Genomic DNA, 23,348 nt, shown 5'->3' on the forward strand with positions numbered 1-23,348 from the left:
TATATATACATATCTATGTGTGTGTGTATATATATATACATATCTATATGTGTGTATATATACATATCTATATATGTGTATATATATATATATATACATATCTATATGTGTGTATATATATATATATATATATACATATCTATATGTGTGTATATATATATATCTATATATGTGTATATATACATATCTATATATGTGTATATACACACATATACATATATATACGCACAAATATATATATATACACATACTTATATAAATATGTATATATATACATATATACACACACATACTTATATATACCCATATACATATATACACATATATATATACACACACATACATATATATATACACACACATACATATATACACATATACATATATATATACACATATACATATATATATATACACATACATATATATATACACATATACATATATATATACACATATATATATGCACACATATACATATATATACACACATATACATATATATATATACACATATATATATGCACACATATACATATATATACACACATATACATATATATACACACATATACATATATATATACACACATATATATATACACACATATACATACATACACACATACATACACACACATATACATACATTAATATATATATATACACACACATAAATATATATACACACACAGTTTAGTGGTTCAAGTAAAATTCTGAAAATCCAAATATAAACACATATATTCGAGTTAAGAATTTATTGTCTGACACAAGGAATATATAGATGGGAGTTATGTTAATTTCCTTAATCCATGGATTTTCAATATTGGCTCATATCATCAGAGGAAATGAAATGCGGTTAGCAAAATAATGAAATGCGGTTATTTTGCTAACCGCATTTCATTTCCTCTGATGATATGAGCCAATATTGACAATCCATGGATTAAGGAAATTAACATAACTCCCATCTATATATTCCTTGTATCAAACAATAAATTCTTAACTCGAATATATGTGTTTATATTTGGATTTTCAGCATTTTACTTGAACCACTAAACTGTGTATATTGCTTTATTTTTTAAACATTGAGCTTTACCTTTTTGGCTAGGATCACCCTGAAATTATTAACTAAATTAATATGTCAGGATATTTCACCTGATCTTTAATCTGTGACTTATCTCGCTTATATATATATATAGGACGAATATTGGCTGAAGAGAGCTCGATAAGGATACCTTAAACGGGCCTTATTATCGGGCTTGAAACCGACGGTACCAATGACCTGTCTCAACTAACAACTTTCTGTACACAAAATATAAGTACGCTCTTAAAATTTGGATTTTCCTTTTAATTGAGCACTCTGCTGGAATTCTTTTTCCAAAAAAACTAATCATATATATATATATATATATATATATATATATATATATATATATATATACATTAGTAGCCAGCCCGGCATTGCCCGATCGTAAAATACACTTAAATATGATATTTTGATTAATGCAGATTCCGTATTTATTATTATATTATACTAGCTGTACCTGGCCACGCGTTGCTGTGGCTCAGTTTGTTAAAATGGAACACATTCCTCAAGAAAAATTGCATTTTGTTCGTTTATTTACTTTTATTATTTTTTACAATTTTTTTAATCAATAAAAGTTATTATTTTTTTCCCCAAAAAAAGATTAATTTTTTACCATAAATTGTTAGGTGAAAGTTTTTTTTTTCAGGAAAACTTGCACTTTTTTTTTTAAAAGAAATTTGGCAGTAAATGTTTCTCTTTGAAAACGGAATTTTTATCATAAAAAGAACAGATGAATGCTTTACATGAACACTGTAAATAGTAAGGTGAAAGTAGAGAAAAGTTTGATTCTTTTTTTCAAGAGAATGTACAAATTATTTTTTTTAACAGATGTTCAGAAAATAAACAGAAAAATACTTCCATCATTAATTATGCAAAAAATAAATAAAATGTTGATTTAGTGTTTCAACATTATGTTTATAAATTACGATAAAACTTGCTGAGTATGAGCTGTTTTACGGTTGTTTTAAAAATGGAACGGAAACTTAAATTTCGCTCCCTTTTAATCTTTCTTAATTTTTTAATTGTGCCCCCCCCCAACGAATATAATCAAAACAGTAACATTCAACAATTGTACTTTATGTATATAAAACACAAAATATTTATTAAAAAAAAAAAAAAGAAAAAAGTTAATAACGAAAGGGAAATAATTCCATTTTTAAACGAAAAAATCAGTTTGGTATATCTTTTTGTTATTTTTTACATAAGTCCAGCTTACCATTCACATTGGAAATGTCGACATTTATAAGTTGTCGGGTACGTTTACAACGAATAAACACTCCAATCTACCCATGTTAAAAACGGCTTTCGGAATAGACACCCCTAACCTTGTCAGCATACCCGAAAAGCTATAAAAGTTGACGTGTCGAATGTGAACGATGAGTTGGATGTAATGTAAAAATGTAACGAATTTAAAAGGGAACAAAATTCAAATTTCCGTTCCATTTTTACAACAACCGTAAAGCAGAGCATTCTATGCAAATTTTACCTAACTTACTGTATTAATGCTTTTTTTTTTTTAAGTAAAAAAAAAAAAAATATTTAGGTTTGGCTATAAATTCCTAAACTCATTTCACCCTAAATAATTTAGGTGACTGAAATAGGAATCTAATTGAATCTTTAATTTCCTGAATAGTATGCGAGAAATTCATTTTTCTTCAAGTTTTATCGAATTTATTAATACGGACTTTAGGGGCTTTTTTCGTAATATTCCTGTAAAAATTATTTTTTATTGTTACAAATTACGATGCTTTATTTATATAAAAAAAGCAAAAATAAATTCTTGTGTTTTTTATATACTACTGAAAACCATAACTTTAGTAAAGGTATTTTTTGTTTAAACAAAAACATTTTCACTAAAAGTAAAAATAATTAGTTCATTATATTCTGCGATCATTATTTGATAAATACTGAAATTTTCATTAAAATTGGTTAATTTCCTGATTTTTGGTGAGTTTTTAAGTAACGGGAGGGGTCAAAATGTTTATACACTTTGAGCGTCGGGATTCATTTTGTCTGTACCTACCATTTTTCGATGAATATTTGATAGGAAAGCGAACACGTGTGGTTAATTTAAATTAAATTTCAATCACATGGCTACATTATCAATAATCATGTGATTAAACCCATTGAAAATTTACCGATATTGTAAACACATTCTGTTTACATTAAGCCTGTAGTGGACCAAAATATCCTTTTAGTGATATCACATGCAGTGTTGGTAACTGAGATTTAAAAAAAACCCACGAGATCAGGAGAAAGAAATCTCCAGAAAATCGCTAGATTTTTAATTTTTATCTTCTGAAATTTTCAAAAATCGCTAATTCACCCCTCTCCCCAAACTCCATATTTTAACTTCCTACCATAAAAAAATTATAAATATAGTATATTCAATATATAAAATGTTCCGTGTTTTCTCACTATATGTTTCTGGAATTATATTGAAGCAGTTAGCTCCCCAGAAGGCTTACATATTTTATCAGCTAGTTTTACCTGTTTTTTCAGAGAGGGTATTTTTTTTTTTGCAAGAAACAAATCATAAACTCAAACTTTTTATAATAAAAGTTAAATTCAAATATACTGCAAATTAAACATCACAATAATGGTGTAACATATTTTGAAATTAGAAAAATAAAAAACAAAAAAACTCTGTTTTAGCATATTAAAAGTATTTAGGTTGGTAAGATAATTAAATTCTACTGTATTGGTATAAGTTTTTTTTTTTTTTTTTGCTGTTGTTTCTTGCTTTTTACAATTTTCGACTAAATACTTCTAAATTAAGAGGGGTTGCTTAGATCGTATTTTAAACTAAACTTCGGAGGTTGGAATGCCCCCCTCCATCTAAAATGTACTTGGAAAAATCGATTTTATAGCGAGATTTAAGAATGGTTAGCCGAAAAAAAAAGGTGAAAAACAAAACAAATAATCAATAAGTAATTGTTACCAAAGGCAATAAATGCTACTTTTTTTTTTACTTACATGAATGAGTTTATTTTATGTTTTAAAGTATTTTCAAGCGCTTTTCTTTATTTTTTAATCTAAAATTCCGGGTGTGTGGGTGCCAAATATCTCCAGATTTTCTAGAATTCCCCGCTAGATTGCAAACCAAATCTCCAGATCTAACAGGAAAACCGCTAAATTCGAAACACTGGTCACGTGATGGGAAGCGGTAATAAATAATTGTCTCTAAATAAAAAAATGGCCTATCGGTACAAAGAAAACCACCTATTCATTATAGAAAAATTCAGTATAATGTTATAATTAAAAAGTAATGTATAAAAACACACATGGGTATAGTAAACATATTATACCAAAACGTAGAAGCCATCCGTCCAGTGGTTCTTTAGACAATTAATTGCGAACAAACCAAGAGTTACATTTTTATATAGATTGAACATAATATTAAGTAATGATTTAAAAAGTTAAAAAATAAATAAAATGACTCATGTGTCACTGTCGAGAATCGAAATAAAAACGTTTAGCTTACAATTTACGTTTTCCATTTAACGTTAATACCTAGCTATGAAGACATGTTTGCTCAAGGCTAAAAATTAAAACATGGACCAATAGCTATTACGTTACGCATGCATATTTGTAATGTTGTCATTCAACCTCAACCTAGCAAATTCCATTTTTTTAATTTTCACACTTTTGCATTTTGAAAACCCTATATATTAAGTTTCATGTCTGTAGACCAAAATCTGGTAGATGAGTTTGGTGGGTAAAAATTTTTAAACAAATATATTAGTGATGGGACGATTCCAATATTTTTCCCGATTCCGATACAATTACCGTTTCGGAATACATTCCTGATTCCGATTCAAATTCTTTAAAAATCTCTAAATATTTAACTACAAAAGATTTATTTTGTCCTGATTACTGTAAAAACACATTATAAATGTGCATGTATTTACTTAAACGTAAAAACACACTGAGAGTTAAAATCAATAAATATTTATTATTTTACTATTACTACAAGCAGTGGAAGATGTTTCTTAAACTAAAATCAAATAAAAAAGATAATTAAATGGAATCAATTTTGGCATCAGAAAATAGGCTCAATCTTTTTCGATTCCGATACCTCCAAAAGCTGCGATTTTTCCAATTCATGATTCCGAATTATCGTCCCAACGCTAAAAAATATATATATGTATACATAAATATATAGAGAAAGAGGTTACGTTTTACGCAAATATTACGCAAGAAAAAATCATGTAGAATATCTGCATGAATTACACGTAATAAAGATGATCATCCTAAAAGAATGTTAAGATGATCATCCTATAAGAAAACCGAAAAAAAACCAATAGAGAATTAATTAAAATGAATGTTTAAAAGAATAAGCAAATTAACTAGATCTTTTGCAGATGAATGCAATTCCACGATCCATGCATAACAAAGTTGTACTGTCTTTTTAAATAAATAGAAAAAAGGGTTTATAAACACACACACACACACACACACAAAAATTATTGTATATTGCACACAAACGCACACACTAGAAAGCAGTGTGGCTCCGTCATAAAATACGTTTATTTCAATTTATGCAGATTTCATATTTATTATTATAGAGCCTATATTCTATTGATTATTATATTGTACTCAATATATAATAGTGATTTCAAAAGTAAGAAAAATAGACTTAGGTGCCATCAACTAGAATCGAAACCAAAACATGTAAATCTCCAGTCTTATTCGTTATCATCTGATCTAAGTCCATACACATGAAAACTTCAAAAAAAAAAAAAAAAAAGGTTGTTAAAGGTGTAAACGTTAATTTGCGCAGGCATAGAAATAACATGTTTAGTCAACTTTCGCCCGCCAATTTCCAATTGTTTTTCAATTTTTACTTCTTAGCAGCTATTTTTACCGGCTAAATCGAATGTGTTCGACAGGTCAAATCCGTTATCATCAAGTTTTATACCTGTAGACTAAAAATTGACAGGAGTTTAATAAAGACCGTTTCTTAAACAGACAGACAAGGTTACGTTATACATACAAAGTTGAGCATTTTGCCGGACTGATATTGATATTAAAAGCCTGCTTTTTGTATTAAAAAATCATTAACACAAACTTCTTAATATACTCAGTCATAGGTATACGAGCGACTTCATAATGATTAACTAATTTGCATATTCCCGTGAAAAACGAACTTTGATCCACACTACTGAGAGCCATGATTTAATATATTGTTTTGTTTTTAAATCCCCGAAACAGTGTTTCATGGTAAACAACTGATGATCCATTTAAGAACATCGTGACAAAAACGAAAATATCACATACCAAATATCATGTAAATTGATTAATTAGTTTTATTTTTTATAAAGAAAACCATTTTTAAGCGATTAATGGAAATTCGTAGGCATTACAACACAAGTTTAGTAAGCATGAATTATTGTTAAGTTATCGCATGACCACGTTGACACACCAGTTCCCGCTGGCTCACCGAAGTTAAGCAACGTTGAACTTGGGCAATACTAAATGGGTGACCATTTGTGGCTTCCAGTTGCTGTATGTGCTCTCCACTTATCTCGGCATTATTTCCAGTCGTCCTGGTCTTCTCCTTGCCACTAGACTCAAACAGTGCCGATTCAGGAGATATGTTGTTAAGGATTGCACAACCCTTGCCTCACAATTACATGCGCAGATGCCCCTACAGGGGATATCCTTTGTCTGAACGGGAGGCATCGATATCTCCATTTGTTTCTTGACATTTTATCAAAATGGCCACCAAGACAATCACTCTTCGAATACTCATACAACTTGATTTTCTTATACAAAAATAAAACTACTTGATCAATTTATGTGATTTTTAGAATATGATATTTTCGTTTCGTCACGGGTATGTACCTCATACAGATGTTTCTTTATTTTTGTTTTTTTTAAATAGGAGGAATTCTGGATAAGAACCAAAAATCTTAATTTAAACTTTATTTTTGACCATGAATCGCAAGGGACAGACGAGGTTCCTATTTACTTGCCTCCCCACGAGGGCAGAATTAGACACAAGGTCGTTTTTGAATGTGAAGAAAATCTAGCTCCTCAAAAAGGGGCAGTCTGGATAGAAACAAAAATAAAAATTGTCTCAGTCTGAAGGATTTCTCCTCCACTAGCTGAGAACAGAAAAGGGGAAGTGTAGCATCAGAACAGATACTACACTATGATCTTGGCCCAAAGGACAGACGATGTTATCAAGCAGATTATAATGGCTTTCTACGTTCCTATCTTAAGTAGTAAATCAAGCAAGAAACATACATCTTCACTCATTACTTATGGTGAATAGATCAGAGGTATTTAAGAATGTGGGTTTTTTAGTTTGCTTTTAACATTCACCGTTGATAAACAATCTAAATAAATTTATTAAAAAAAAATTACAAGGGTCGTTCCAAATGTAAGTTAACTCAGACACTAAAACGTTATAGAGTTACGAAGAAGAGAGTGGTACTATTACAACGAACGATCTTTTGTGCTCCAGAATTTATTTTTCTATCTTGTCTCAATACAATTTTGTCAGTCTCTTTTGATGCTCCAGTCGTAAAAGTTTGGAGTGCGCTTTGTACCACATCTCTGTCACTACTCTAAATCAATTAACCCATCTCCTAACTGTGCTGACATCAACTACAACAGCTTCATAAACGTTCAATTAGCGCCGGTGAATGTTGATCGGTTCAATGTTTTATGTGTGGAGGAATTCAATGACACATCTCCACTTCTGAAGCATATCCATGACAGGGGTTGATATCTTAAGGAGTTTCACACCGTCAATATCTGCAACAGAGAGATGAAACTTTCAGGTCATGAATGCATAAGTTCGATCATTATAAAAATGCAATTTGCAATCCCCTCTGATCTATTTGGTCGGAATGAATAAAATAGGCAACATTACGTTTGGAACGTCCCTCGTATGATTCAGAATTTGAGTTTTAAAAACTTAAGATTTCGCTTTTTTTTTTAAGAGAAGATTATCAATGACAAGACTAATTAATGATTGTCTGGATTTTATTTGACGATGAGAATGGAAACATGATTTACCCTTAATCCCTATTTACTTCCCCCACCCCACTACACGGGGCAGAGTTAGACACAAGGTCGTGTTTTAATATGGGATAATCCAGCTCCTTCAAAAGAGGCATTCTGAATTGGGACAAAAATTAAAATTATCCTTGATTGGAAGGATTTCTTCATTCATGACCGAGGACACAAAAAAATGAAGTGTAGTATCGGAACAGATACTACATTCGGAATTTTTTACTTGCACAAGATAGAAATTACATCCAATATAAGTAAGACACAAGGTCATCAAAGGTGTGGAGAATTGGAGGAAGTTGGTCATCTTTGATCAAAAGTTATAAAAAGATATCAATCCTCTTAACTAGAATCATCTCAGTCACCACAATACCACATTTACTATAGACGGCCATCTTATTAAAGGTATCCCCAAATTTATTTTTATATTTTGGGAATCCTTTGAGATGAGACTTCATAATTTGAATATTCATTTTTTTTGCAGACTGTTATCCTCATCTTCATAATTGTTGTTGTTTCACCACGTTTTGGCCAACTCATCCTCTGGCCTTCTTCAATTCTTTACTGATTATTATATTACACTCAATAAAATAATATATCATTTGGTACAGACCCGATAATAGAAGATCAGAACACAAAACTGGATTTATAAGACCATAAAATCCAACCTTGACTGCCCTTCAGGGCCGTGACACAGTGGATAGAGGCTTTGAGGCATTATGGTTTCTTGTGGGCATTGTCTAAAGATAGCTGTTTGAATCCTACCCAAAGCAGGTCAGAGGATTAGTTGGCCAAATCGTGGTGAAACAACAACTATGGAAGGCAGTAATTACTGGTGATACAGTTACAAGACTCTGCATTCATATCCCGTCACAGTTAATCACCTGAAGAAGGCCAGAGGATGAGTTGGCCAAATCATGGTGAACAACAACAACAACAACTATGAAGATGAGGATAACCGTCCGCAAAAAGTGAATCTCTCATTTGTTTGAAATTTTATTTTCTATAAATCAGAATCTTATGTTTTTCTAAAGAATTATTTTTATTTTAATATAAAATTGAATAAAAAGACCAAAAGTGCTTTATTATTTTTTGTGGGAACTCGGCATTACTCGGCCAAAAAGAATGATGGAATAATCCAAATACATAAGTAAATTTTAGCCAAAATCTATTTATATTTCGTGTCAAAACACGGTGCAATATACGAGATGGTTAGTCCATAACAATCGAACATACAAATACTAATAAAAATACGATGTTCAAATTCTGAGAAATATATATATATATATATATATATATATATATATATATATATATACTAGCAAAGTCCCGACCTTAACCTTTGACCTTAACCTTAAAAAATACTGTGCACCATTCCCACGTCGGAGACCATTATCATGGCAGGTTTGGTCATGATCAGTCTAGTAGTGTAGGCTGTAGGGGTATATATACATTGGCTATGACCTTGACCTTTATCTTGGAAAATGGTGAGCACCATCTCTAGGTGGAGTACCATGATGATGCCAGGTTTGGTCATGATTGGTTCAATGGTGTGGGCTGTAGGAAAGTTGTACACACAGACACGCATGAACGCTACTACTTTGCAGGGAAGGAGAAGCTAATGAACACTCCTGCAGAGAAGCATACCCACAGAAAGGAGAATTGTAATCTCAACAGTTGTGAGACCACAAATGTTGAGGACCTTTGCGACAGACTGGTGCTCTTGCATTGGTCTCTTTAGCCACAATCAACGCTGCTATAGCAGAGTGGACAGGACAAGCAAAGAATGCATCACTCATGGTCGACCTTATGTGCGCATGTGCACACACACGTATACACAAGCAATGGATTTGTTTAATGTTGACAAGTATCTTATCAAGCTGATGAAATTGATCCTACTACGTCATACCTAACAACTAATTACCATATTATGATCAATACCATCAAATTTCAGTTGTTTTTCTATCTCCCCTCCAAAATAAACTGGACTGATCCATACAAGCATAAAAGAAGAAATCAAACAACTGTTTTTTATTTATTTTGGAAAGGAGAGTTCTATTGCCAACAGTCGTGAGATCACACATGTTTAGGACTTTTGCTCTTGCATCGATCTCTTCAGCCACAATCGGCGCTGCACCAGCGGAGTACAAATGTGCTAAGAATGCATCACTCATGGAAAGCCAAAAAGCCACTCAAAACTGGATGGAATGGCAGTTGAATGATGAAGAACATTATGAGAGGACTGAAAATGATAAACCGAAAAAATAAAGTTTCATTACTTATAATGATGGATTATGACAAGTATTTGTTGACATTAGATTTGAAGATGATGCTGTTGTAGTCTGTAGGGAAGTAGTTCTTTGGTAATGTGTTCTACAGAGTGACCGTTTTTGGAAAAAAAATATCAGTTCATGGAAAACGACATTGTGGTGTAGCCCGGGTAACACTAACATAGGTAACAAGTCATCCTTATCAAAATTCCATGTCCATAGGTCAAATAAGTGCATAGTTAGTAAACAACCATATCTTTCATATCGATTTTTTTTTTCTTTCGTTTTTCATTAACATAAAATCTAACATTTTTTATTCAATGGGATACTTTTCTTTTCAAATCATTCATTGCCTGTTTATTTTTATGTTCAGGTTATGTTTTCAATAAAATATGTTCGTGCATAGCCTAGAGACTACATCACTTGACCAATTGTTACTAAACTTGATCAAAGTATCAGTCTAGGTCCAACTTGGAAATTATTTACTTTGGGATATCTAGGTAAAAGGAAAAGATCAGACTTTTGATGATCACGGCGGTTCTGTTTGTCAGAAAGACTCCCTACTTGTCCCATCATGAAGTCTTGCATCTTATATAGCTTTGACCTTTGAGCATAAAAAGTTTAGTCACAGTCAAAAGTTTTTATGAAATTTTAACTTCCGATTTTTTTCAACTTTGATGCATATATTTTATGCATTTTGATAACAGTAAACACTATACAGATTTTCAGCCCAATCAGATAAATAGTTTTTGAGTTATCAACGTTTCCATGGCATAACATTGAGAATACTTCATACAATATGGAGAAATAATGCCTAGATAAGACTTTGGCCAATCTTCATGTTGTCAGGCAGAGCAATGCAGTCTCATAAGTGACCAATCATCTTGTTTGTATTATTATCGAAGCTTTTGATTATGGCATAATTTTAGTTTACAAAGTAACTTTTGGATATTATGAAGACAAAAGAGAGTGCTCTAAACAGCACCTCCTCACATGTGGCAACAGTCTTCGGACATATTGGACTCTTTATGCAGGTAGAGGATTGAATCAGGAGTTAGGTATTTTCTGGAACGATAGAATGATCCAACTATTTTTCCAACAACTTTAACAACAGATTAGATGTCTTCCATTTTAGATTGAGAGTGAAACTCAGTCCCACAAGATTATTAAAACAAGAGGCTTCATAAAATGAGAGAACTATTCATTTCAAATGAAACAAAGCGTTGGTTGGCGAAAGGAGGGACATTTGATCTTCAAAAAGTAACAAGTCATTTTTTTGTTTAATTTCTTTTTACTTTTATATATATGAATCCCAAAAATTCATGTTGGTATTGTGGTATTTCTATTTCTAAGGATGTAGTTGAAAAAAAGGCCTATACCAAGATTGAACCAATTTTCTAGAATATAGGTATTAATTTTATATCAGTATTTACAAAAATATCATCGAATAAGTATTTGCGGAGGACGTCCATAAATAGTAAAGATAACCTTTTCATTTAATTTCATTTATAACAAAGCCCTGTAACAAGAGCAATCCAATTCACTGTAAGCACCAAATTTTCAAGAATTTTTGATAAAATCTGCCTGAAAACCGAAATTTACAAAAAATAGCAAATATATGCTCTCTTTGATCACATTTTCTTTCTAGACTGGAAAGATTCTATAATTGTGAAAGAACTACATATTTAAGTTAATTTGCTTATAATGCTTATCCATCGATTTATTAATTTGTTATTATCGCTCATGCCGGAATTAATGTTTGGAGACATGACATACATCATAAATCTATGACTTCACGTTAAAGCTATAATTATTGTAAGGTAATGTTTTAAGCTCTATCTATAAGTTAGTTGGTAGAATTTCATGGCATCTGCTTTATTTCTTAAACCTTATATACTATTAATGCAATATTTTCCCTTTCAAAAAGTAGTTAAGATCTGATATTTGAAAATGAGACAAATTCCATAAGGTATTTTTTATGTTTAAAATAATTGTGATTGAACGGACAAAATCTTACTTTATATAAGATATATATATATATAGATATATATTAGAAAATAAATTAAAAAAAAAATTAGAATGGTAATATATAGTTCAGGGCAAGGAGTGGGTGTATTCAGGAGGCTATATTCATCCACGGGCAACACTTAAAGTTTTATTGCTAGTAAAATATGAAATAAACTTACCTACATTGTCAACTAAAATGTCAAAACATACCTGTTATTAATTTATTTCAAATATGATCGCCAATTGACGCGAGAATTAATAAACATTCTTAGATCTTTCTGAAAAGTTGAATAAACAAAGCCGTTATGAAGTGTTTGTTTATATTAACTTATACATATATGCATATATACACTAGACGTACCCGTGATCTGTCAGGTCACAACATCATTCATTCTAATTCGATTTTATTCACAAATTCATAAACTGTGGCATATTTTTTTTTTTTTTAATTTTTTTTTTTTAGACATTTTCCTTGCATCTTCTTTTTCTCATGTATCAATCCTGAACTGCGGCCGAGTCCAGAATGATAGACTTTTTGTCTTCATTTAACACGATCACAGGTTTGGTCCGGGTGAAGGCCGATTTTACAGAGATTTTTGTGCAGTGTTTATGCGCTGGTGCATCATCGGTATTCCTTTTGATTGCTTCCAATTTTTAATGTAAAGGTAATTTTTAATGCAAAGGCAAGTTTTGGCACTGAGCATATGTCCAAACGATCTGAGTTGCTATTCCTTCAATCGGTGAGATTCTTCTTGCATAACTAAAAATAATAAGTCCCATTACTGTCACATCATCATCATCATCTTAAGCACTAGGAGTTTTCACAGTCAATCATCAAAGAATTTTCTTTGAATACAACCTATCGTGTTTCTTGCAGTCTAAATGACAACAACTCCTCCCAGATTTCCAGTACTCACCGCCTCTTTCAATAACCTTTGCAAATTAGTTTGCATTATTGCAATAGCCATTTACCATTAATTTCTCGTTGGTAGCGACCATTGGTCTTCACTGGAATTTGGGTGACAATAAGCCTTTCCAAGGTCCCAGTTCTCTTCACACTCATCAAGTGGAGGTCTGGTTAGTGCTTTCTCTCCTCGGTCTTTCCATCCTCCTTGACCCGCCTCATTTATTTGGCGTGGCATCAGTTTATGGTGACAAAAAAAAAAAAAAAAAAAAAAAAAAAAAAAGATGGAGTGGTCGCAGTGGGGTTAACTTACAACTATACAGTTTTCAGGATTCCATGTGATGTTTCTTTGTTTTACATCTGTGGTTGTTTCTATGTCCGGCTTGCGCCTGTAGCTCATGTGTATTAATCTCAGCATTCAAAGGGCTTTCTTAATATTTCAGCCGTTATTATTATTATTATTATTAGTATTATTATTATTATTATTAGTAGTAGTAGTAGTAGTAGTAGTAGTAGTAGTAACGGTAGCAGCATACTTTTTTATTCTTAAAAATATAGAGATTTAATATTTCGCCAATTAATGTACATATGCGTATACAGACATTTATGTAAATTAGGTGACGTTCCTGAAAAAGAGAGTCACTCTTTCTGTAAACATTAATAGATATTAGAATAATTAGATCAACATAGAGTGAGAGGTATTGAAAGGAATAGATAGTGGAAAGAGAGGGAGATGGTTGCATTGTTCCCTTTATTACAAATTACGGCTAATTAAAACATTTGTTCAAAAATAACTCAATCCCACAACCAATGTATGATGTTTATTCATCAATATATTTAAAAAAAAATCATCAATTTTCAAAAACTGATAATATTTAATTGTCGATTTCAAAATAAGAGGTTGTCGGTTAAAGTGAAGCCAAGCTACATGAACTGATGAACGACGTGAAGTTCATAGTCACCAATAGTTACACCAGGTGGTACCTCGATGTCTTGTCATAAGACATAATTCAGCCTAATGGTAAGCCCAAAATCTTTGCAGACCTGTGAGAAGAGGTTAGTTTATTGCTAATCACCTGAGGCGCACTTATCGAGTAATGTTGACGGGGATGTCCAGGCATTTTCGGTCAATCATCTAAGGTACTGGCTTTTCAATTCTCACTTTCCCCATCTCCAGTCTAATCTTCCTGCCATGTCTTCAAACAGGAAAAATCCATCTACACTGGGACGATTTTAATTTTAATTCTCAATCTAGAGTGAACTCCCCTCCCACTTTTTTGGTGGTGGTGGTGAGAGGTGAGCTGGATGTCTCCCAGATTAAGATCTGACCTGACCTCGTGTTAAACGTGGACTCCTCACCTACGATTTTTTACTTTTTCTAAACCCCGTCCCGCTCCTTCTTTAATTCGATTAAAGTTATTTCCTTTTCTATATTTCCTTTATTGACCGCCGACCAGCGGTGGAATGTTATAATGACCTAAAAATGGGGGCGATGGGAGGAGGAGGAAAGAGGGAAACAAGGAAGAAGGAGAGGGGGTGTAAAGAATGTGACATACCGGGTCGCTCCCACTTTACTTTAGCTTTCGTCTCATGCTGCCAAATCTCTGGTCCGTTAAGGCCGTTTCAAAAGATATTGCTGTTTATTTCGACACCAAATAGCTGGTGGTTCATTTTGTTTTTATATTTTGTTTTTGCCTGCATAATAGTAGTTTACGAGATGTAAAGCTACCGAAACTCCTGTGTTTATCAAAAAATGTTTGATGAACAGCGCGTAATTATAGAACATTTATTTATACAAACATTATTGGCTACATATGTGCATACATGTTTCTGTTGTAAATTTTTTCAGAGAAACAGCGTCATCAGACTTACGTCTTCTTTAAGATTAAAGAAAAATGAAGCCTGATGACGCAATTTTCTTTGAAAAGAGTCACAGCAGAAATATGTATGCACATATGTAGCCAATAACGTTTGTGTGTATGTAAGATAGAATTAACTGAAATTGGGAAATACTTTCAGATTACAGATTGTATCATACTGTAGACTTAAAGAGTCCATATAAATATTAGTATCAATATTTATAAGATAATTCCAACTAGATAAAATAAAATGCTTAATATACTAGATAGAGCAATAGTATAAATGAAAATTTGGAATAAAATTTTGTAAATAAAAAAAAATTACAACAAATTTATTATTCAACAAGGAATACAAAAAATTTAATTTTTTTCCTTAATCCATGGAATTTCAATAAATTTTTCATCTCATCAGAGGAATTTTTCCCCCAAATATGATGTTTATAGTCAGTCATAAAATTTGCTGCTTAGCACAGATTGAAGAACTAAAAAGCTTGCATGAAAAGTCTAAAAGCAAAGATTAGAAGTAATATTCATGGTGTAGTTAGGTTCAATAACGAAAAATAGAGGCACAAACGTAAAATTATATATTCCTTGTCAGATTAGCGAGAGAGAATCCCAGAGAGTGTTTGATTAAAATATTTTGTAAATTAAGAGCTTAATATTTATTAAAATATATAAAATATACAACATCGATGCTATCTATTATGTAAATTTGAATTAATTTAAAATAGAGCATTTTGACTTTACAGTTATTGGCGAGAAATGTGCAAAACGTTTGCATGTATTAATCATTAGCAAGACATGTGTCCCGGCTTTGCCCCGGAGAAATCGAACTTTAAAAAAGTGAATATTAGAGTATCAAGCAATACACAGACGTCATTTTTATGGTTTTTATACTTAGTTGGCCTTTTGATTAAGTTCAAAGAGTATGTGTTCCATGTCTGAACATGGCGTACATGATCTTTGGTCGAATCAAATGTGAGACTTTCGAGTAAGCTTAGTTTCAACTAGTCGAGTGAATGAGTTACCCCCCCCTCTGATAATAGAAATCTTCCAAGATGCCCACTCCACACTTTCATTTTTTTTTGTTCTTGACCTCTCCCAAATTGAATTAATTTCCTAACTTCACCTCCGTGTTTTTTTTTTACTTCCACTTAGATCATACTTCCATTTAGAGACTGATCTGTTTGTTTTTGGTTAGGTAAGGAGCTTTGTCTTGGTAGCAGTAAATGAACTTTTTAATGTTTAAAAAATTTTTTCTTTATCCCAAACAAATCTATTGCCACTGATACATAAAATGCCAAAGTCAGCAGCAAAGTAGTTTCCCCCAAAGGAGGAAGTTTCAGGGGAACATCAAGTTCACAAGTTGCATGTATATCTCGATCAAGGGTGATACCGACGTTAGTTTTTTTGTTTTTTGCAGTTCTTGCAGGAAGGTGTCGACACCCTTATACATACTATGACTGGTATTTCCAAATGGTTACCCATCTGATACAGACCAGGCTTAACATTGCTTAACTTTGGTGATCTGACAAGAACTGGTGTGTCAACACGATTATGCTGTATACAACACATGCATGATTTACAAGTCGGATTTATAGGAAGCATCATGTGATGGCTTGTGCAGGTAATACATGTTCACATTAAATTTACATTTCTGCATGTTGGTACAACCAGAGAAGCAGGGAGGGAGTTCCGAAGGCTAGCAATTTGAGAAAAGAAGTTATTGAATGCACAATTGCAATGATGGAACAGTAGCTGGAGATGGGTGGTTTGGCTCTATTTTTTTTAATCAAATACTTAGTTTTAGGTTAATAAAAACTAACAATGAATCAATTATCGCATATTCATGACATAAAATTAAAATATTAATCGTGAAAATGTATAAATCCTAGTAAACAAAGCAAAATATCATGGAACATTCCAAAAGTAATTCCTTTTTTTTATTTTTATTCTGCTCGAATGGATCAGAAAGGATTGTAAATTGCATTGTTATGATGACTGAATTTGTGCATTCATAATCTGAAAATTTCATCTCTGTTGCAGATATTGATGGTATGAGACCCTAAGAAACCAACCCCTGTCATGGACGTGCTTCAAAAGCAGAGAGGCACAATAGAATTCCTAAAAAAAGTGCATTGAGAATAGTAGTATAAAAAAATAAATTCTGGAGCACAAAAGGTTGCTCATTAAAATGGTACCACTCCCGTCTTCATAGCTTTTCAACTTTTTGAGTTAAAAAAATTAGAAGTTTTACTTTAGGAAATACTCTCATAGAAACATTATTATTATTATTAGGAACACGATTGTTACAAAAAATTGGTTCTAGGAGAGGGAATTGCTGCAGAATGCCGGATTTGTGGTAAGACCTTAGAGTCAATTGCACACCTTGGGGCAGGGTGTAGTGGACTGGCCCAGAGAGAGTACCGCAAAAGACACGATCGCATGGGACTCCGAATATATTGGGAGGTGTGTAAGAAGGTTGGGGTGAAGTGTGCTGAAAAATGGTTTGAGGAGGTGGCTGATGAAGTGAGAACAAGCGAGGATGGCAAGGTAGAGGTATGGTGGGACAAAAGTGTCATAACGACCAAGCAATTGGAACATAATCGTCCGGATTTGGCCATTGACAAAGTCTCAAAAAACTGGCAGATTGTAGACTTTTCAGTACCCTGGGACAGGAATGTGAGAGAGAAGGAGAACGAGAAGTGGAGCAATTATGCTCCATTGCCCTTGGAGATAAGGTGTATACACGGGGTTAAAACACAAATAATCCTGGTCGTAGTTGGTACACTAGGAGTAGTATCAAGTCGTCTGGAAGGACAATTGAAAAAACTACAAATCCCCGATGTTTTAGGTCGCCTTCAAACTCCTGCAATCGTAGGTACCACCAACATCCTTAGAAAAACCCTTGATCTTTGAAGCTCCTGGTTTGAAGCCGGGATTGAGGGAAATCCTCTGGAAATGAATCCCATCCCTTTCCAGAGAGATGTTGATAAACGAAGTCAGAATTATTATTATTATTATTATTATTATTATTATTATTATTATTCATGGACTACTTAAAGCTTCTGTGAAATCCAGGGAATTCATATAGACTTTGGTCAAAAATATATGGATTCCAAGTAAAGATATGGTTAAATCAATGACCTTCGTTAAATGAGTTGACATATTGGAATTCTTCAAAGTACAATTCTCATCTTAATCCCACAAAATTTCAATCGATGTATTCTCTGATCATCTTTAGGGGCATTTTTTTAAATTCAATTACTAACGAGTCATCACTTACCACAACCAAAAGACTCTTAGACTAGACATAGTTAATGATTTTATTATTTGAATGAAACAAAAATAAAATTACCTCAGTCTAGAATGACCTCTCCCTCATTGACCAAGGACAGAATAGACGAAAAGCAGCATCAAAAATGCCCACTTTGTCCCTAATGGAAATGTTATTTTTTCATTTCACTTGCAATTTGTCCAAAATATCGAAAATATTGATTGTAATTGAGAAATCGGAAAAAAAAAAGATGGACTTTGTATTTTAACCGATATATATTTTTAATTACTTTATTCATTGGTAAAATCAAGCTGAGCATGTGAGATCCCCCTCCATAAATGAAAAATTTACTTTTACCATAACTAATGTTTGCGCAAAATTTAAAAAAAAATTCAAGGAGAGGTTATTGAGAAAAGTGCGACAAACGAACGGATAAACGATTTGGGTCAATTTTACCCCTATAGTGACCCCTGGAGAGGCAACTAAAGTTATCCCAGAAAATCCGCTTTGGCAAAAATTTACTTTCACCATGACTAATGTTTGTGCAAAATTTCAAAAAATATAAGGCGTGGTTATTGAGAAAAATGTGAACGGACGAAAAAGAGTGAATGACTAGGCCCAATCCCTCCTTTGTCAGGGGACCAAAAAATCGATTTCCAAAATGTAGCGCGCCAAACGTCAATAGATTCGTACACATTAACAATAGTTGGTTGATTTGTTTATTTTTAAACAGATAAAGAATACACAGATCAAAATTCATTAAAACTTCAAGAAGTAACAATTAGCCCCCCCCCCCCCCCGGATTTAAATAATCCGTTGGAAAGCAATATCTATTGGTAAATCTGAGTAGCATTTCTAAACTAAGTGTTGATTTATCTTATATTTTACTGAATATGAACACTTCAAATAAGAGACAAACACAGATGTGATGAAGACAAAACAAAATGAACGTTTTTATATTTATATAAAAAGTTAAAGATTTCTTTGTAACATTTCGAGTAAAAACAGAAATATGTATAAATTAAATGCTGGATGCATTAGAACTTTTACGTTGGCTGTAATTTTTGTTTACTGATGAAGCCTCCTCATGAATATAAGTGATTTTTTTGGTATATCATAGAAATACATGTTGAAATGTGCAGAAACAATTGTTTGTCAATAAAGTGTTTTTTAAAGAAATATACAATCTTGTTCTCGGAATAAAGTTTACATGATTTTAAATTAAGAGCTCTATAGTCGTACACTTTATGTTAATGCAAAGAAGATACGTGTGTGTGAGAGAGAGAGAGAACACATACATGTGCATATATATGACAATTAAAATCATTTTCAAATGATGATCAAAATAAAGAGTATACTCAAACGTATTACAGCTGTTTACAGCTGTTTCAAAGCAATTTTCTTTTAAGTAATACAATGAAACATACACATTTTCAAACATCAGATCATCTGTAGAACAAAAATTTCATAAATACACAGGAAAACAAACCAACAACAATTAATCTATTTTTGTGATTTTTTTCGTGAGTTGGAGGCATTTAAAATTCATTGTATGAGATAAAATTCATAGATAAGCGGCCATTTTGTATCTCTAATGAAGAGTTATGAAAATACAATTAACATTAGAACCGATGCAAGTCAGATTATCCAAAATCTAATTATATATCCACATATCTACTCAGCTCTATCTCAATATTGAGCTACCGTTTGAAAGTTATATACGTATACATACACATATACATACATATACACACCACGCAAGAAACACGTGGAGTTATAAAATACATGCACACACACACACAGACACACACACACACACACATATATAGCACATTCAGATGGGAGGGGGGTTTATAATTTAACTTCTGTGAAAACAGGAAATATATTAATTATCCAAATATAATCTGCTTTCCTCTCATACACACACACGACATTAATAATTGGAGTACAACATATGGATGTATGTACGTATTGTCTGTCTTTAATCCTTCTTATTACGCTTATATATATATATATATATATATATATATATATATATATATATATATATATATATATATATATATATATATATATATATACCAGCAAAAGTACCCGTCGTTGACTGGGTTCAAAAACAGCCTACAGAAAATGGACTCTGATTTATGAAAGTATGATAGGTTATAAAAAGCAAGGGTTGTAAAGAGATAGCTTTGAATTTGGGGGTATCAAAACCAAAGCAAAATATGATGAAAGTAAAAATAAAATAGATAAACCCCATGATTTATTATACCATACCTGTTCACACTGAAACACTTATCACAATATTCTGTGGATCTATATTAAAAAACCTTGTTAAACTTTGTGACATATTTCCATTCTATGGAGGTCAGGTGCGAACGAACACCCCAGAATTTTATTATACCATATTTCTTCAAACTGAAACATAATTATCAAAGTATACTTACGCAGATAGATATGAAAAGTCTTTATTAAAGTTTGTGCCTATTTCCATTCTATGGAAGCCAGGCACGAATGCAGACGCCACAATTTTATTATACCATCCCTATTTAAGTTAAAACATACTGATCAAAGTATTCTTATGTACACCTATATCAAAAACACTTGTAAACGTTTTTTTTTTAATTTTTTTATTTCCATACTTTGTAGACCAGGTGCGAACGCAGACCCCACAATTTTAATGAACCACCGTTCTGCCAGATCAAACATACCCATTCCTGTATCTCGATACATCTTCTATCATTATATGTAATCAGTGTTTTAAAATAGTCAACCATATAGGAGCGTATTCGTGACCAGACACACACACAGCTTTATATTATATTAATAATCTTCTATCTATCTATAAAAGTGAACGTGTCTCTGTACATTTCCCTACGCAATAACTGTCAATTTTTAGTCTACAGACTCGAAATTTGATATACAGGGTACTGAGATTTGGGGAAATCGATGTGATCGGTTTTTGGCCAGAAATTTGGCGATTAAGGGGTCAAAGTTCAACGATTTGATCTTTGAGAACTACTAAACTCCTCCGACAATTTTGGGTCTATGCACTTGAAATTTTAGATATAGGTTCCTTGAACATGGATCTAACTTAATAACTTGATTTGAGCCCAAAACAATAAATTTTAATGGGTCATAATAGGGGTCAAAGTTAAAAAAAATTGACCTCTGCAGTCTCTTCCAAATTACTCAGACAATTTCTGGTCTAAATATTTGAAATTTTACATAAAGGGTATTCAGAGATAGGGCAAGCTTTTTCATCAGTTTGGGTCAACAATTTTTAGTTACCAATATATAAATGTACGTATGTATGTATGTCTGTTTGCATGTCTGTCTTAAACTTTCAATAGAGGCGACGGATTTTACCAAGATCAGTAGCGTTTTAAAGTTCGACCTTTCATACGACAAATATCGAAAAATTGGCTAAAAACATTATCTTCCCTTTCAACTAGGCACTTTTCTACAAGGGGGGAGTCACTTTTTTCGCCGATATTTTTGAAAGTTATTCTCTCCTTTAGATTGTCTAGCCTTACTTTTAAAAAAAAAATGTCGCTTCCGGTTTGGCGGTGGCCGTAACAGCATAAACGTTAGGTTTTACCCCATTCTTTTCCTCCTTTGCGGTACGGGTTCGCCCCTGCCTTCCTACTACCACTTTTTTTTTTTTTTTTTTTTGCTCAATATACAAATCCAAACACTCGGGCAACGCCGGGCTGAAATGCTAGTTTATATTATATATATATATATATATATATATATATATATATATATATATATATATATATATATATATATATATAAACCATAAAGTCTTGAACAGATGTGACCAGGACGTCTCATGCAGCGTCAGAAACCATGATTCGCAATAACCTGGTGGGCGGCGGGGGTGGGTGAGGGGCTCAAAATACCCAAATGTATCTATCCCCAGTCTTTGTTATTTGTTTTCATCCGCGCCACTGCCAGCGAATGGCTGATCCTGGGAGTGGGGGAATGGAGCGCCTATCCGATCTGAATGTTACCACAATCGCTGGGAAGACTTTTCATGCAGGTAAACTCTAGTCGAGACAGTACGTCGTAGCAAAAATAATAAAATAAATAGAAACTGGGCCCGCCCTTTAATAAGAAAACTTATCCGAATCAGTGTTGATTGCAGGATAATATTTTTTCACTAAGCCAGCGAATGTTTGCGCGCACAACTGTTAGTTTAACAACGTGTAGTTTTCTTTGATGAAATAAACATATTGCAACGTCGAGGCATGCCGGCTAACATAGATATCATTCTAGCAGGAGCCGTGGCAATTCCACATTTATTTTCTTCCTTAAAATTAAATCTTTTGAAAGCTGCAAATAGTAAGAAAGCTTGGAATTTTATAAGATAGTTTGAATTGTACCGTAAACCGGCAAAAATATGCTTCGCTTATGTCTGGGAAGATAGGATCTTGGCGAGCAGACACAATTGAAAGAAGGGGTTCATAACTAAGGGGAGGGGGTGATATGATGACAATAGAAAAAATTATACACTACTCGCACCCCACAGAAAAAAGGTAGAAGTTAATCCTGAGATGATGGTATTGAGAAAAACTGGGTATGTTCTACAATCCACATAGATTCGAAAAAGTGGTCAAAACTTCACATATATAACAAATAAATATTATCAATAACTTAAAACGGCTGCTAATATTTTCGCTAGCCAGCTATCCTATGGCCGCTGCTGATTTTCTCATAATAACTTTAAAACGTTTATTCGCTTCGAAAAATATATAATGTCACTTGTTAGGTAAGAACAAGAAAAATGGCTGCGAATTGACACCTAAATATTTAAAGTCTTGAAAATAGCTTAATAAAAAAAAAAAAAAAATACTGTTAGAAACCCACTCAATATATGTCACGGTATTGGGTGGGTTTATAACAGTATAATTTT

The 23,348-nt window shown here is 32.5% G+C and overlaps 1 protein-coding gene across 3 annotated transcripts in view; it reads right to left on the reverse strand.

Annotated features, from left to right (window-relative positions):
• The window catches only part of LOC145263682 (rho GTPase-activating protein 23-like), a 693,682-nt gene that overhangs the window by 305,180 nt on the left and 365,154 nt on the right, over positions 1 to 23,348 (reverse strand). The gene's annotated exons all lie outside the window — the stretch shown is intronic.

Source organism: Euprymna scolopes, chromosome 39, assembly GCF_053919585.1.
Source record: "Euprymna scolopes isolate OS-2025 chromosome 39, ASM5391958v1, whole genome shotgun sequence".
Taxonomy (NCBI): domain Eukaryota; kingdom Metazoa; phylum Mollusca; class Cephalopoda; order Sepiida; family Sepiolidae; genus Euprymna; species Euprymna scolopes.